At 34.2% G+C, this 15,261-nt stretch overlaps 1 protein-coding gene across 3 annotated transcripts in view; it reads right to left on the reverse strand.

The window, feature by feature from the left end:
• The window catches only part of LOC127812351 (fatty acyl-CoA reductase 3-like), a 121,226-nt gene that overhangs the window by 78,581 nt on the left and 27,384 nt on the right, over positions 1-15,261 (reverse strand). The window lies entirely within an intron of this gene.

Consider the following 15,261-nt stretch of genomic DNA (forward strand, 5'->3'; position numbering starts at 1 on the left):
CAATATATGCATTTGACTTGATTGCATCTTTACTTATATCTTATGTCGCGCGGAAATGAAAAATGTTTTCGATATAAAATAGAAATAAAAAAATAGTATTTTTTTTTAAAAAAAGGAAAAGCGGGATAAAGTATAAATTTAAAATATATATATAATAATTTTTTATAAATATAATTTTTAATATAAAAAATTATAAAAAATAGTTTTTTAGAAGATTTTACATAAAAATATAGCATGTTAAAGTTAATGTATAATTTTATTTTAGTAATACATGTACAACTAATTCTAGAAATGTTTTCAATATGTAATTAATTATTGTATAATATTTTGTGTATAATTATTATAGTGTATATTATATTATAATGATTAATTAATTAATTCCAAAAAAAATAAAATTTGTCAAATCAAATTGAAAGAAATAAAAGATAATGAAAGAGATAGGATGTTGCAGGGGAAATAACGCGCCTACAACAAAGAAACTAGATAAAGTGTGTGGGGGGCGTCCGGAATGAGCGATTTCACCTTTTGGATCAAGAAACTAGATAAAGTGGAATTGTTCCTCCCTTGGTGCAATAATGTTATAATATATTATTAATATATTTTATATTAAAAAAAATGCAGTAGTCCTGACGCCCTTAATCTCCTTTCTTGGGTCCTTTGATTGTGCGTCTTCTTCTACTTTTTTTTTGTCCGTCTCTTCCTTGATTAATCTCTATTTCAGTCTCTTTCCCTACTCTCTCCACACGTGCGCGCACACACACATATATATGAGCAGCAATGAGCAATAACGACCAAAAGCAACGAAACGATGATGGAGAAGCAAGCTCTAATGCAAGATGTGGAACTTCGGGATTCAAAAACGCAAATAACTTAAAGAAGAAGAAGATTGAACACTAGAATTTACTGGTCTTCGGAAATGTATTTTTGGCCATTTTCTGTAATTTGTTAAACACTCTGAAACGTTTCACAAATTATAAAAATAGCTCAAAAAACATTTCAGGTCGTCTTTGCTGTTTTCATGCTTCAAAATTATATCTTTAGCGATAATTACTATTATCAAATTACATATATTGTATTATTAAGGGAGGTATAATAAAATATTCAGAGACATTTATTTAAATTGATCCCTATTTACCTCTAATTATTTGGCTCTCTAAACTTGAGACAAAAATCATAGCCTAAGAAAAATCAATTAAATGGGTTTTTACATTAAAAACCATGGAGTTAATGACCTAAATTGACTTTACAATTCCAACATTTATTGATGGGTCACACACATACTTGCACGCTTGCGTGCACACACAGATATATTTCAACCACAATTGTGAAATAAGTAATGTTATGAGTCATGACAGATAATGATATTATCATTTATGTGTCACATTCTTATTAAAAGAGATGATAGGTAGAGAAAATAATAGCACATTATTTTCTTAACCTCCTCTAATAAAAAGACACTACATAACTAATCATTGCAATCAACTTAACTCCCAACATTATTCTTGTGAAATAATGTCTTTTTCTTCTTTTATTGGATGGTTGGGTTAGATAAGCTCCAACCTACCTCCAACAATATATTAATGTGGTGGAACAGCTGGCCTAAAAGTACTTTTTTTCTTATTAATTTTTAGAATATGATTTCAAAAAATAATAATAACATTTGTTTGAAAAGTCAGTTTTTGTCAAGACATAGAATTTTATGCAAAATTATTTTTAATATTTTTGATTAATTAATCTGATGTATATCATGGTTTGAGAAATTTATTGAATTTACAAACTTAGTGAGGTGAGAAAGTTAAATAGTATAATAATTTATAATTAATTTAAATAAATATTAAATATTTAAGTTGATTAAAAATACAAAAAAAAAGTTAAAAATAATGTAATTAATAACAATGGCATTTTCTGAAATATGAGCTAAAATAAATTAATATATATTTTGTCAATCACAGCACCAACATTCTTCATAAAACTCCGTACAGATTCAATTTATATACAGTACAGTAATATTAATTAGACTTTAAATGCTATAAACTTAATTAAAATTTCGTACCATCTTGCACGTATTCATGTGGGTTTTTTGCACAGAATTCTGTAATATATATAAGAATAAGAGCTTATATAATTAGTAGGATGGGGCAGAAACATTGGGTTCATTGCTGGTTTGATGCTACTCTCACATGATGTTAATTAATTTGGATGTCTACAGCACTACTTGTGGCCATTTCTGTGACCTCCAATTCGTGTGGATTAAACCTCAAGGACACCACATGTGGGCGTTAGGTACATAATAATTATTGTCTATTGATGACTTCTGAGACTGAAGAAAATATTTTCAGTGAGCGAAATTTATTTAAAAAAAAAATAATAAATAATATAAACATATTAAAAATTAATATTATTTATTTAATTTCTCTCTGTTAACATATGACAAAGATTTTCGTTTTAAAAATTTCTCCATAACTATTTCAAATTTAATATAACAAATGATAATTAGAGAATGCACAAATTCATAAATTCACAAATTATGTGATTGATCCAACAATTAAAATATTAAATTATATGTGCTTGTGCAATTAATTCAATAATTGAAATATCAAATTATGTGTAAGTGATCCAACAATCAAATATCAAATTATGTATGCCTGTGCAATTATTCCAATAATCAAAATATTATGCCCGTGTAATTAATAAACTTATTTATCAATCTTTAACATCACATTAACAAACTTATTTTTGAGAAATCTAACATCAATTAACAAAATTCAAGTTCACTTAATTAATTTTAAAATTGAAAAAAAACAAGATTTTACAACAAAAATTAGTGAAGCAGAAGCTTACTACTGTGCTGCTCACTGATTTACATGAAGCAGGGCCGAGACGGAGAGCCGGAGTGGAGAGGCAGTCAGGCAGGCGGCAGCGAGTGACAGAGGGCTGAAACCCGGAGGAGGGGTGAGTCGGCGAGCGACGGAGTGAGGCTGTGAGAGAGCTCAGAGAGGCAGCAGCAAGCAAGAGCGAGACTGCGAGAGACCGAGGTTTGAGAGAGAGCTGGCGACCGATGAGGGCGAACGAAGAGATGACCAAGGCGGTTAGAGCGAGGCCGAGGCGGCGCCAGTGAGCAACGGAGCCACCGAGCCAGATAAAGGCAAGAGCGAAAGACAGGGGATGGGCGATAACTGAGTGCGGGCGCTTGAGCGAAAGAGGAAATGAAGGTGGGACATGGGAGGGTTTGCAGATTTAGGGCAGGCCTTAGTGTGGGCCAAATTAATAGCGGGCCAAGGCCCAGTCAAGGCCATGGCCCGCACTGGGCCTATGCTGGCTCCATCCTTGGATGACTTGCGAGACTGAAGAATATTTATGAAGATGATGATGATGATTCATGGGTTTCGTCCACTATACGTACATACATACTACAAGCAGCTGTAAATATTAATGTTCAGACCCACAATTCTTATACCATCTCTTCTTATATTACAACTCCTCCTAATCCAGCCTTTGCATCTGATTATCAAAAGAGCCGATGGGTGACATGGGTCGATAGAAGAAGTGTGGTTGGTTGGTTGGTCAGTTGTTTATTAAACAAGTGTTGGTTAATTATAATATAGATAAAAAAAAGGCATTTCGCTCTCACGTCAGTAGGTGTGTCAGGAATTTAAATTGATTGTTGAGTTTCCTAATTTACATCTCTTGCTGACATCGTGGGGCCGAACAGTGGGAGACGCTTGAGATGGTGTGTAACAAAAAAAAATAAAAAAAATGTAAGATATGTAAAGTACTTCAGATTTTTGTTATTTTTAATGTATTTGTTAAATATATTCGTTGACTCCTAAAATAAAGTCACGTGATTTCTTATGTGGTATTTTTATATATGTTTATCTTTCCTCTTTCTAGATAAGCATATTTTGGATCTTACAAATAAGAAAAAATAATGCATATGTTCTCCAGTGTATTCAAAAAAATTTAACAGACAATTTAATAAAAATTCTAAAATATTTCTCAGTCTCATCTTGACCGTTCCATATTTTTCTCTAAAAAGTATTACAATCTTATCTTGTTTATTTTAAAAAATACTATCTTAAAAAAAAAAAAAACAAAATATGACAACTCCATGAGGACTGCAGTCAATTTGTAAGAAATAAATATGCCACAACAATAAACCTCATTTTTTTTGTTTAAAATAAAAATTAAAATAAAAAATTGAAAACGACCTCAACAATACTTGTGAAGTAATTATTGGTGATCGGATTTAGTGTTGCCATGAGCAAAGCATTAGGTTTGGCAATTAATTTGATTGGAATTTGGCGAGTGCAGCTGCCTCTGACGGCCACCTAACAATTTTAAATGTAGATCGATGAATCCACCCCAGTTTCGTACTATGATGCATTAATGTAGCTTTTCTTCTGAATAAGGAAGGATCATATAAATATTTAATTTGTCACAATTTTTCATTTTTCCATTTCTGGAACAACAATTGTGATTGTTGTAGTAAGGTCAAAATGAGTGATTTGTTGGTCATTAAACTCGACCAATAAATTCGTCATTCATTTGACATATTTATCATAATATTTTTCTTCTTTTGTATACATGAGGTACCGTTGTACTATTATAAATTTATCTCAACAAGATTACTCATATTTTCAATAATTTTGCAATCTTTTTTTGTAATTATTTATTTTATTTTCATCCGTATTCAGTCCACAAAATCTTTACTCTTACTAGACTTTAAAAATACAAAGTTTTTCCATCATTCTTGATAGGTTTTTAATTCATGAAATGGTTAATTAGAGACATTAAACTAAAACTAAATATATTCAAGTTATATTGCGGAAAAAGTTCCCTCACCCGTTGTGCTAAAACTTTTGTAAAAACGAGGGAAAATGTGAGAATTTTATAAATCTTGCATTTTTCAATAATAATATAGGTAGGACTTAGATTAAAGAGATTTTTTTGTGTTGAAAACTAACAAGACTGAAGGATAAACATTGTGTTTTATAAACCTTGCAAGAAAAAGAATTATAAATCATGTTTTTTAGAGTAAGGGTGGAAAAGGAGTAGAAAGTAAAAATAAAAAAGAATAGAAATTTTTTAAAAATATGACTAAGTTTTGCCAAAGGTAATAAATTTTTGAATATATGTAATTGAGCCTTTAATACGAGGATAAATTATATTGTTTGTCTCCTCAAAAGATCGAATTAGTTTAAAATTTTATATTTTATCATTGTTGTTTTAATAAAAAAATGTTATATTTATAAAAAAAATTGATAAATAACTCTCATAAATTGACGTAACATACACAAATTTATAATAATTTTACACAGATTCATAATTGTTTAATCTAAATTCATAATAATTCTATCTAAAATTATTAATAAATTTACTGGCTACTATAAATTATCATTAATTTTAAATAAAATTATTATAAATATATGCATATCAAATCAATTTATCAAAATTATTTATCAATATAATATTTTCTTTAATTAATTTGAGATGACACGACCCAAAAAATGAGTCTATGACTAATGTAAATAAATGAGCTCGGTTGCGCTTATACAACTCTTACCTCAAAGTAAGAGTGTGCAAACGATTGATTTTGAATCGAATTGAGCGATTAAACCAAATAACCAAACTAATCGATAACTAAATTAACCAAATATAAACCATATAAATCGAACCAAAAATCGAACTAATACAAAAAAAAAAAAAAAAAAAATCGAACTTCCCAATAGACCAAAAAAATCGAACTAATCAATTGACAAAAAAAAATACCGAACCAATCAATTGACTAAAAAAAATACTTCATTCGATTCGATTATTCCGACAAAAGAAACTAAAAATATAACCAAACTAAAAACCAAACCATTACAAGAAAATAACCAAATTGAACTGACAAATTTGATCAATTTGATTTAACGAATTTGATTAAACCGAAGAAAAATTCTTCAGAGCCAGACAAGTTAACAGATAGGCTTACAAAATATGGGCTAAAAGACTAAAATGTCCTCACTCACATTGTATTACACTTTTTCTAATGCAATGTGGGTGAGGGTATTTTAATCTTTTAGCTCACTTTCTATAAGTCTGTCTGATCCTGTAAAAGATTCACAAAGAGGCCGAAAACTACCGGATGACTTGACCATCCTGAAACCGTAGAAAGGGCAGGAGGCATTGCATGCATGGACCAGACAATCATCCGATGCAATCCTATGAGCTTAGCTTACTCCAACATAATTAAACAAAAAATTATCATTACACACTACAGAATTGAACGGAAGAAGGTAAGAATGATATACAACTGACAAGATCCACCTTTTAACTCCGCATCCGCTAAATTAACTTGATTACAGAAACTTGTTAAGTTGCTATCAAAATCAGAACTAAAATTAAAATCAAAACCTTTTGCTGTTACAAAAGTCAACTCCAGTTCCACACCCCAGAATTACTTGAATGAGCATGTGCCGGAGACAAAAGTATACACAAAGATATCACCATGAGAACGGCGATCCAGTCCTGGAACTCCGGGGGGGTCAAACCGGCGTCATGCAACAGTGCCAAGCACGGCAGAATCAAATAGTTAACAACTCTGTGCATCGGTGTTCAATCTCTTGAAACACTGCCTCTACTATGAGAAGGTACAGATTATCATCAGGAAGCAGTCTCTTTTACTTGTGTCGCTGGATTTAGTTGATCTGCAGCAGGTTGATCCAGGTTTACTTCATTTACCATGGGCCCTGTGGATTCTGCTTCGTCTGCTACTGGGAGAACAGAGTCCATTTTATCTGTTGATGTTGGGCCGCAGTCTGTTTTATCGTTCGCTGGTGCTGAAGAGCCTATCTGATCTGCTGCAGGAGGGGAAGAAGCCGTCTTCTCAGTTGGAGGGGCTTTATCCATTTCATCCGTTGCTGGCAAAGAGGGTGCCGGAGGGGTGGAATTTTTATGCTCTGGATTGGCGTCAATTAGTTCATATTCAGATAGAAGATCCACGAATTCATTAAGCAGGCGCTGAACTTTTCTGTTTGATGCCATTGATGGAAGGATATCTTCCCTCAGCAGTTTGTGCTTCTTCATTCCCTGCAGAAGCCTGGGTAAATGACTTTGGGATCCCCATCCAACACTAAGTAGTAGAAACCAAATAGAAAAGGGCAAATAACAAGGTGTTTTGAGTCCACTATATCCAAACAAGGAAGAAATAAAACTCTGCCAGTCAATCAAATCTGATTATGCAGAAAGTTTAGAGCCCACCCCACCCCCGCCCATAGTGGAAATGTACTGATGCAAGCTCTTACGGTTTCAGTCTAGAAAAGAAAAGGTAGTTTTTCCTTATCAAGAGAAGAAGGTTAAGTTCACCATAAAAGAAAAATGGGAGGTCTAAGGCAGGCATTAATGGCTTAACTGTGACCGAAGGACGAAAAAACAACATAGGAAGAACTTCTCTCTCTCTTCTTTTTTGATAGTAAAAACATACTTCAGTTTGTATTTAAGGCTAAACAAAAATTACAACAAAGAACAAGGCAACTAAAACCCTTCGGCGTTGAACACTAGCCAGCCACTTTGCCAAGAATCCAGTCACCCCCCCAAAAAATAAATAGTAGTAGTAGTAGTAATAATATTAATCTCAAACTGGATAGACAAAAAGGGCCAAGTATGTTCCATATAACATTAGCCATAGAAAAACTAATATGGAATATGGGATACACAAATTCAAAAGAAGAATGAAAATGCTAACATATCAGGAACATAGGGGGAAGATATTGCTATCTCCATCTAATTTACATGAACCACCAAAATATTAAAAAAAAAATTAAACATGAAAAATACCATTTAACCCATAAATTTAAACATTATCCAATATACAACAGTAACACTCTTTTATAACTCAAAGATGACTATTGCACAAATATAAAAACAACTTAAGCTAAAGAACTTGTGTTCAAGAAAACACAAAAAAGGTGGGAAAAATTAAACATGATCCAATATACAACAGTGACACTCTTTTATAACTCAAAGATGACTATTGCACAAATATAAAAACAACTTAAGCTAAAGAACTTGTGTTCGAGAAAACACAAAAAAGGTGGGGAAAACAAAAACAAACTCAACTCTCAACTTCCACACATACCCCAACTTCACCAGCTGGCCACCACTGGGCACACCATGGCCTCATGTTGTGCACAAGACGTATTTTCACAAGCCAACATGTATCTATGTCAGAAATGAATAGTCAGTGTAGCCTTTAGAGAGTTTGTAGCCCGTATGAGTAATCTGGCTTACAACTCAACCCCATTAAAATGAATATTAACTCTCAAGATAGGGATTAATACTAGAGAGATGGCAATTCTACCCAAACCTGTAGACATACCCCAATTGGGGTGAGGTCCACACTATTTGACTGGCTTCGAGCTTCCCCAATTCTTTTAGGTTGAGGATGGGTGGGTTTGACAAATACACCTCACCCAAAACTAGTACATAAAATTGCAAATATAGCTTTTAATATATTCTTAAGGCCACATTAGGATCTGATCTCTCATCCCAATCAATCATTCACATTCGGTCACATTCAATCCTCTCCTTTGTATATAGACCTGAGAATTTCATGTTGTTTAACATAGTCGGTTGTTAATCATCACTCAATCCTCTCCTCTTCAGAAATTTCACTTTGGTTTTCCTTTTTCTTCTCCAGCTGACCACTTGCCAACTTCTATCCCCTTTCTGACCATCCCAGCTTCATCTCCTCCTTCCCCCTTTTCTTCCCTAGATGATGTAGCAAATCATGTCCATCTATCAGTGTATGACCTTTTTATTTTCCTCCCCAAGCCATCAGCCAGTTTGCTGACTTTGTATCCTTTTTCTTCCTAGCCTGCCTCTACCTTCATTGTCGCTTCCTAAGCTTGGGAGCTACAATCTTGGTGTTGATTAGTTGGTTTCTACTACATCTATTCTTTTGGTAAGTATTTGTTTTATTATTATTATTATTTTTTTATAAGATCTCATTGAATCAAGGGTGGGCCTTGGTATGTGAGTTTGCTCCATTATAATTGAAAGATCATGGGTTGAGTTGTGAAAACAACCTCTTTGCAAAGCAAGGGTAAGGCTGCATGCAAAAACAATCATCTCCTAAACCCTTACAAAGTGGGAAGCCTTGTAAGATCATTTAATCAGCTTTGGGGACAAAGTCACATTTCAACTAGACAAGTTTGGGGATATTCTTCCCTATTGGGGGCAGGGATGAAATTTCAATTCTTTACCCCAATAGGCCACAGGACAAATAGGGAGAGAGTTGGGATATCAAGATTGGGGACAAGGTGAGTAAAACCTGGCCCATTGCCACAATTAGATAATAGTAGCCTCAACGGTAACACAATTGATCCAGTAAATAATTTTTTTTTTCTACTTTTTAATATAGAAACCATAGACAAATAAACCATCAAACATGTAAATGATAGTGTCATGTAACCGGGTACAAGGCAAGAAGGGGTAATATGGATTGTATCAGGGGTCCTATAGAAGTGTGTAGAAGATGTATAGTTTGAATTTCTGGCTCCAATCCTCTTCGGATTAGTATATAATCCGAACCCCTAGGCTAATTGAGGCATGGGTGAATACAATTGATTCAATCTCTAGCGCGCTCTCTCTCTCTCTCTCTCTCTCTCCATCCATATAATGTGTATATATATATTCTCTCAATTCTTCTCTCTCTCCCACTATTCTCTTTGATCAAACACACCATTGGTTACAGGAGAATTCCCCTTGTCAGAATCAAACTCTGACAATTTGGTTTTAGAGCAAGGTCCCGGCCACAAAAAAATATCCTCCTAATTTGATCATGGCGAATTGGGCAAGGATGAAGCAGATGGAGGCACAACTTCAATAGGTGTGGGTGATGATAGTAGACATGCAGATTTGAATGGAAACACTCGAGAGTTTGGTAGACTTAGTAGTGGAGAGGTGGAGAGGAGGATCAAAGGGGCAATGAATAGGTGGCGTAAAGAAAGCAGGGAGCAAAATACGAGGCTGCCAAATCATATGAGGGTGTAGGGCCAAATCCTACGGGATCAAATGCAATAGTTTATGATGATGTTCACCAACCAAACCCAAGTAAGACTCCTGAATTCACTCCTAGGAAGAGATCTGAGCCAATCTTACCCAGTTAGGGAGTGAATTCCCAATTTGATGGATCGAATGAAATTGAGATAAAACCTCAAGCAATAGGAGAGAATGAAGGAAGAATGAGGCATGGAAATGTGACTGGTTCTAATCAAATCAGATTTCCAATATTGAAGATAGAGATCCCCTTATTTGACGGCCATAACCCAAGATGGTGGGTGTGGCGCTATGAACGGATGTTCAACCTCTACAATGTGGTAGAAAAACATAAGGTGACCTTAGCGACTGCCTATCTAAATGACACGGGAGACGCGTGGTTCCAAGGATGGAGTGGGGTAAAGGAGAATTGTTCATGGGCAGAGTTTGTGGAGAATCTTTGCGATCGTTTTGGCGAAAGGGAAATGTTGGATGTTGTCAAGGAATTTAACAAATTAAGGCGGAAGGGGAACAGTCCAGATCTATCAGCAAAAATTTGAGGAGTTGAAAGTTCTAATGTTGATTTTGAATCCCACCCTTACTAAAGGTTATTTAGTATCAAGCTTCATTAGCAGCTTGAACGAAGAGTTACATTCTACAGTCAAGATGTTTCAACCTAGGACCATCAACCAAGCTGCAAAGTGTGCCAAGTTATAGGAACTGACTATGGAGGCACTTATGAAGAAGTAGAGAATGATCAGTAAGGGGTGACAGAGTGGATCAGTATAATAGGGAACAAGGGGTGGAGTAGAGGTGGTGGACAAAGTGGTAGGGGGGTAAGGGGTTAGCTCTCCCAGCACCCCCACAACAGATGGCCAATAAATTGTTGGAATAGAGGAGGTAGGCAAGCCTCTATTTTCGATGCAGAGACAAATACTCCCTGGGGCATTAGTGTAAATGTCAGCTATTACTACTGGAGGGAAATGAGGAAGAGGAAAAAGAAGGAAAAGAGGAAGGCAATCAGGGGAAGGAAGAGAATGTGGAGATCTCACTACATGCGTTAAGGGGACTAACTAACAGTAAGATTATAAAGGTGGAAGGGCAGGCCTGGGACAATAGCTTGATGATACTAATCGGTAGTGGGAGCACCCATAGCTTCCTACATGAAGGGACGGCTAAAAAGCTAAAGTGCAGCCTCACGAAGACTCACCCCCTATCAGTCACTGTAACTAATGGGTATAAGGTGTTATGCAAATTAGCCTGCATGGGGTTTTGTTGGCAGATGTAGGGAGAAGATTTTGAAGCTGACTTGCGATTACTTAAATTTGGAGGATGTGACATTGTCCTCGGAGTGGATTGGATGAAAGATGTAAGCCCCATATGTTTTGATTTCAACAAGATGGAAATCACATTTGAAAATGGGGGTAAAAGAATGACTATAACAGGCAGTGCAGATGAGTAAGTTAATCATGGGAAAAAGGCTGCAAAAAATGTTCAAAAACAAATGATTGTAGGTGGCCCAATTATTTTCTATAATGCTCTATAGCAAGAGGAAGAAGAATCAGGCAGAGGAGGAGAGCTAAAGCTGATCACTAATGGCTATGCCCTAACTCCTTGGGAGGTAAACCAACTAGACTCTCTTGATTCACTCTTAGTTGAGTTTGGGGACTTGTTTGAGGAACCTGAGACCCTACCACCTAAAAGACCCCTAGATCACACCATCAACCTTAAACCAAACACTGAACCTGTTAACCTACGTTCTTACTGATACCCCCCAAAACAAAAATTCAAAATAGAAAGGATGATTAAAGACATATTGCAAATGCATGTCCATCATCAGACCAAGTCTAAGCTCGTATGCCTCTCCTTTACTCCTAGTCAAAAAGAAAGATGGAAGTTGGTGTTTCTGTATTGATTATGGCCAACTCAATTCCCTCACTATCAAGAACAAATTCCCCATACCTATCATCGAGGATTTATTGGATGAATTACACAGAGCCATAGCATTCACCAAACTTGACCTCCGTTCGAGGTACTATCAGATACGAATGCATCCTAAAGACATACATAAAACAGCATTCAAAACCCATCAAGAACATTACAAATTCAACACCCCAGCAACCTTTTAAGCCCTCATGAATCAAATATTTGAACCATACCTTTACCAATTTATCCTGGTATTCTTTGATGACATCCTAGTTTATGGTCCTATATTTTCCAAACACATTAGAGCACTTAAGGGCCACCTTACAAATCCTTAAACTCAACAAGTTGTTTATCAAGAAGTCTAAATGTGCATTTGCATGGACCCAAGTGGAGTACTTGGGCCATATAATCTCGGGTGCAAGAGTGAACACAGATCCTCAGAAGATAGCAGCCATGACTGCATGGCCTCGACCTGCTAATGTGAGAGCTTTGAGGGGATTTTTGGGTCTCACAGGTTACTATCGAAGATTTGTGAAGAATTGTGGCATTATAAGTGTCATGTATCTAGGGTTAGCCTAGGGTTTGGATTGGAAATTGAAAAATTCCAAGGGAATTAGGACCAAGAATAGAAGTGATTGGAGAGGGAATTGGACAGAATGGGGGAGATAATAGACGGGAATGAGAGAGAGTTGTAGAAGAATAGAGAGGGGGAGAGAAATTAGCAGAAAGGGAGAGAGAGATTACAGAGAACCAAGAGAATGATAGAGAGAATTAGAAGGAAAGGGAATTCAATATCATTTCATATAATCCCATCCTTTTACAATAGCCCTTTTTATAGGCATAGTTGGCTGCTAACTGAATTCATAACAGCACCCATGTATTCCTAACAAATTACAAAATATCTCATAACAAAATTATAACCCTATTATAATATTACCCCTTTATTGCTCCTAAGGTCATGATAATAAGCAAGCCATTGACAGAACTATTGAAGAATGAATGGTTCCACTTGAGTAAATAGGCAGAGGGGTCCTTCGAGCTACTTAAAAAAGCTTTGAGTGAAGTTCCTACACTAAGTCTCCCCAACTTTAGTCAGTCGTTTGTGTTAGGGGCAATATTAATGCAAGGAGGCAAGCCTTTAGCTTTCATTAGCCAAGCACTGTTTTTTTGCATTTAGTGGCGGTTTTTAACAAAAATTGCCGCTAAGTCAGCGTCGCGGAGCGTTTAGCGACGGTTTTTAGCAACCACTAGAATAACCACCGCTAATTTTAAATTTTGCGGTGATTTTAAAAATCGCCGCAAAATTAATAAAAAAAATTAAATTGTTAATTTTAGTCGCGGTTTGAAACCGCCGCTAAAATAAAAAATTTATTTTTTTTTAGGCCCGCACAAGCCAGCCCGTCGCGCCCCGCCCTTGCGCACCACGTGGCGATGCTGGAAATTAAATCCCAACATGCTCTCCCCAAGTTTCGAACCCAAGACCTCTTGTGCGTGCGCGCGCATGCGAACCGCCTGATCTGCGAAAAACTCCTTAACATATATGCACATATATATATTATATACTAATCTAACAACTAATTTCCATAATTATATTTTATATTTTTTAATATATATTAAAAATATTTATTAAATGATTATTTTTAAAAGAATAATGGAATAAATTAAAAATAAATTAATTGAGTTAAATTAAATAAATTAATTTATTAAAAATAAAAAAGAAGATTTTATATATTTTTTAAAAATTATTAAAATTTTATATATTAAAATTTTTTTAAATTTTTTTATTTTTTTAAATTATATTTTTAATGAATTTTGTTATTAATTTAAATGCAATTTTATATTTATTTTTAATATTTTATATTTATTTAATTTTTAATTGTTTTCTTAAGTAAAATTTAATTTTTTTAATGAAAATAATAAATTTTAATATTTCAGATTTTTATTTAATTCTAATTTTAATTTTTTTTTCAATTTAGCGTGGTTTTCGAAAATCGCTGCTAAATTTAATTTTTTAATGAATTATTTTATTTTATTTTTATTTTTGAATTATTTAATTTTTTTTAAATTTAGCGGCGATTTCTCAAAAATCGTTTCTAAATTTAATATTTTTTGAATTTTGCGGCGATTTTTAATTTTTTAATGAATTATTTTATTTTATTTTTATTTTTAAATTATTTAATTTTTTAAATTTAGCGGCGATTTCTCAAAAACCGTCGCTAAATTTAATATTTTTTGAATTTTGTGGCGGTTTTCAAAAATCGCCGCTAAATTTAATTTTTTAATGAATTATTTTATTTTATTTTATTTTTGAATTATTTATTTTTTTAAATTTAGCGGCGGTTTCTCAAAAACCGCCGCTAAATTTAATATTTTCTAAATTTGGCGGCGGCTTTCGAAAACCACCGCAAATGTTAATTTAATTTTAATTTTAAATTATTTAATTTTTTTTTTAAATTTAGCGACGATTTTTGAAAAACTGCCGCTAAATTTAATTTTTTTTGAATTTTGCAGTGGTTTCTCAAAAATCGTCGCAAATGTTAATTTAATTTTAATTTTAATTTTTTTTAATTTTGCGACGGTTTCTAAGAAACTACTGCGAAAAAGAATTTAATTTTTTTATTATTTAATTATTTTTTAAATTTAGTGACGATTTTTTGAAATCCATCACAAAAAAACATGTTTTATTGAATTTTGCGGCGGTTTTATGAAACCGCCGCAAAATTTTAAGAAAACCACCACAAAAATCATATTTTGTAGCGGTTTCAAAACCGTCGCAAAATACCATGTTTTGCGGCGATTTTTAGAACTGCCGCAAAAAAATCACCGTAAAAAATCAATTTTTTTGTAGTGTCAATGTGTATGATAAGGAATTATCGGTCGTTCTAATAGTTGTGGAGAAGTGGAAACACTATCTAAAGGGGGGAAAATTCATTATATACTCATCTTCAAAGGAAAGATACATCAAAATTAATGGGACTTGATTATGTAATTCAATATAGGAAGGGACATGAGAACAAGGTAGTAGGTGCCCTCTCCCCATGTTTTGAAGAAGGGACATCCACAACCATCACTTCTCTCACTCCAGATTGGTACTAGGAAGTGGCATCTAGTTATGATAAAGGAGAATGGACTAAGGAGCTAATGGAGCAGTTAATCCTTGATCGCTCTAGTAGATAAGGATACACACTTGGCAATGGTTTGATCAGGTATAAAAGGAGGTTAGTGATCGAGGATAATGACTCCATCAAGAATAGGATATTGAAGGCCCTACATGAGTCCCTAGTTGGGGGACATTCGAGGATACAAAACACCTAT

Source organism: Diospyros lotus, chromosome 1, assembly GCF_014633365.1.
Source record: "Diospyros lotus cultivar Yz01 chromosome 1, ASM1463336v1, whole genome shotgun sequence".
NCBI classification, from domain to species: domain Eukaryota; kingdom Viridiplantae; phylum Streptophyta; class Magnoliopsida; order Ericales; family Ebenaceae; genus Diospyros; species Diospyros lotus.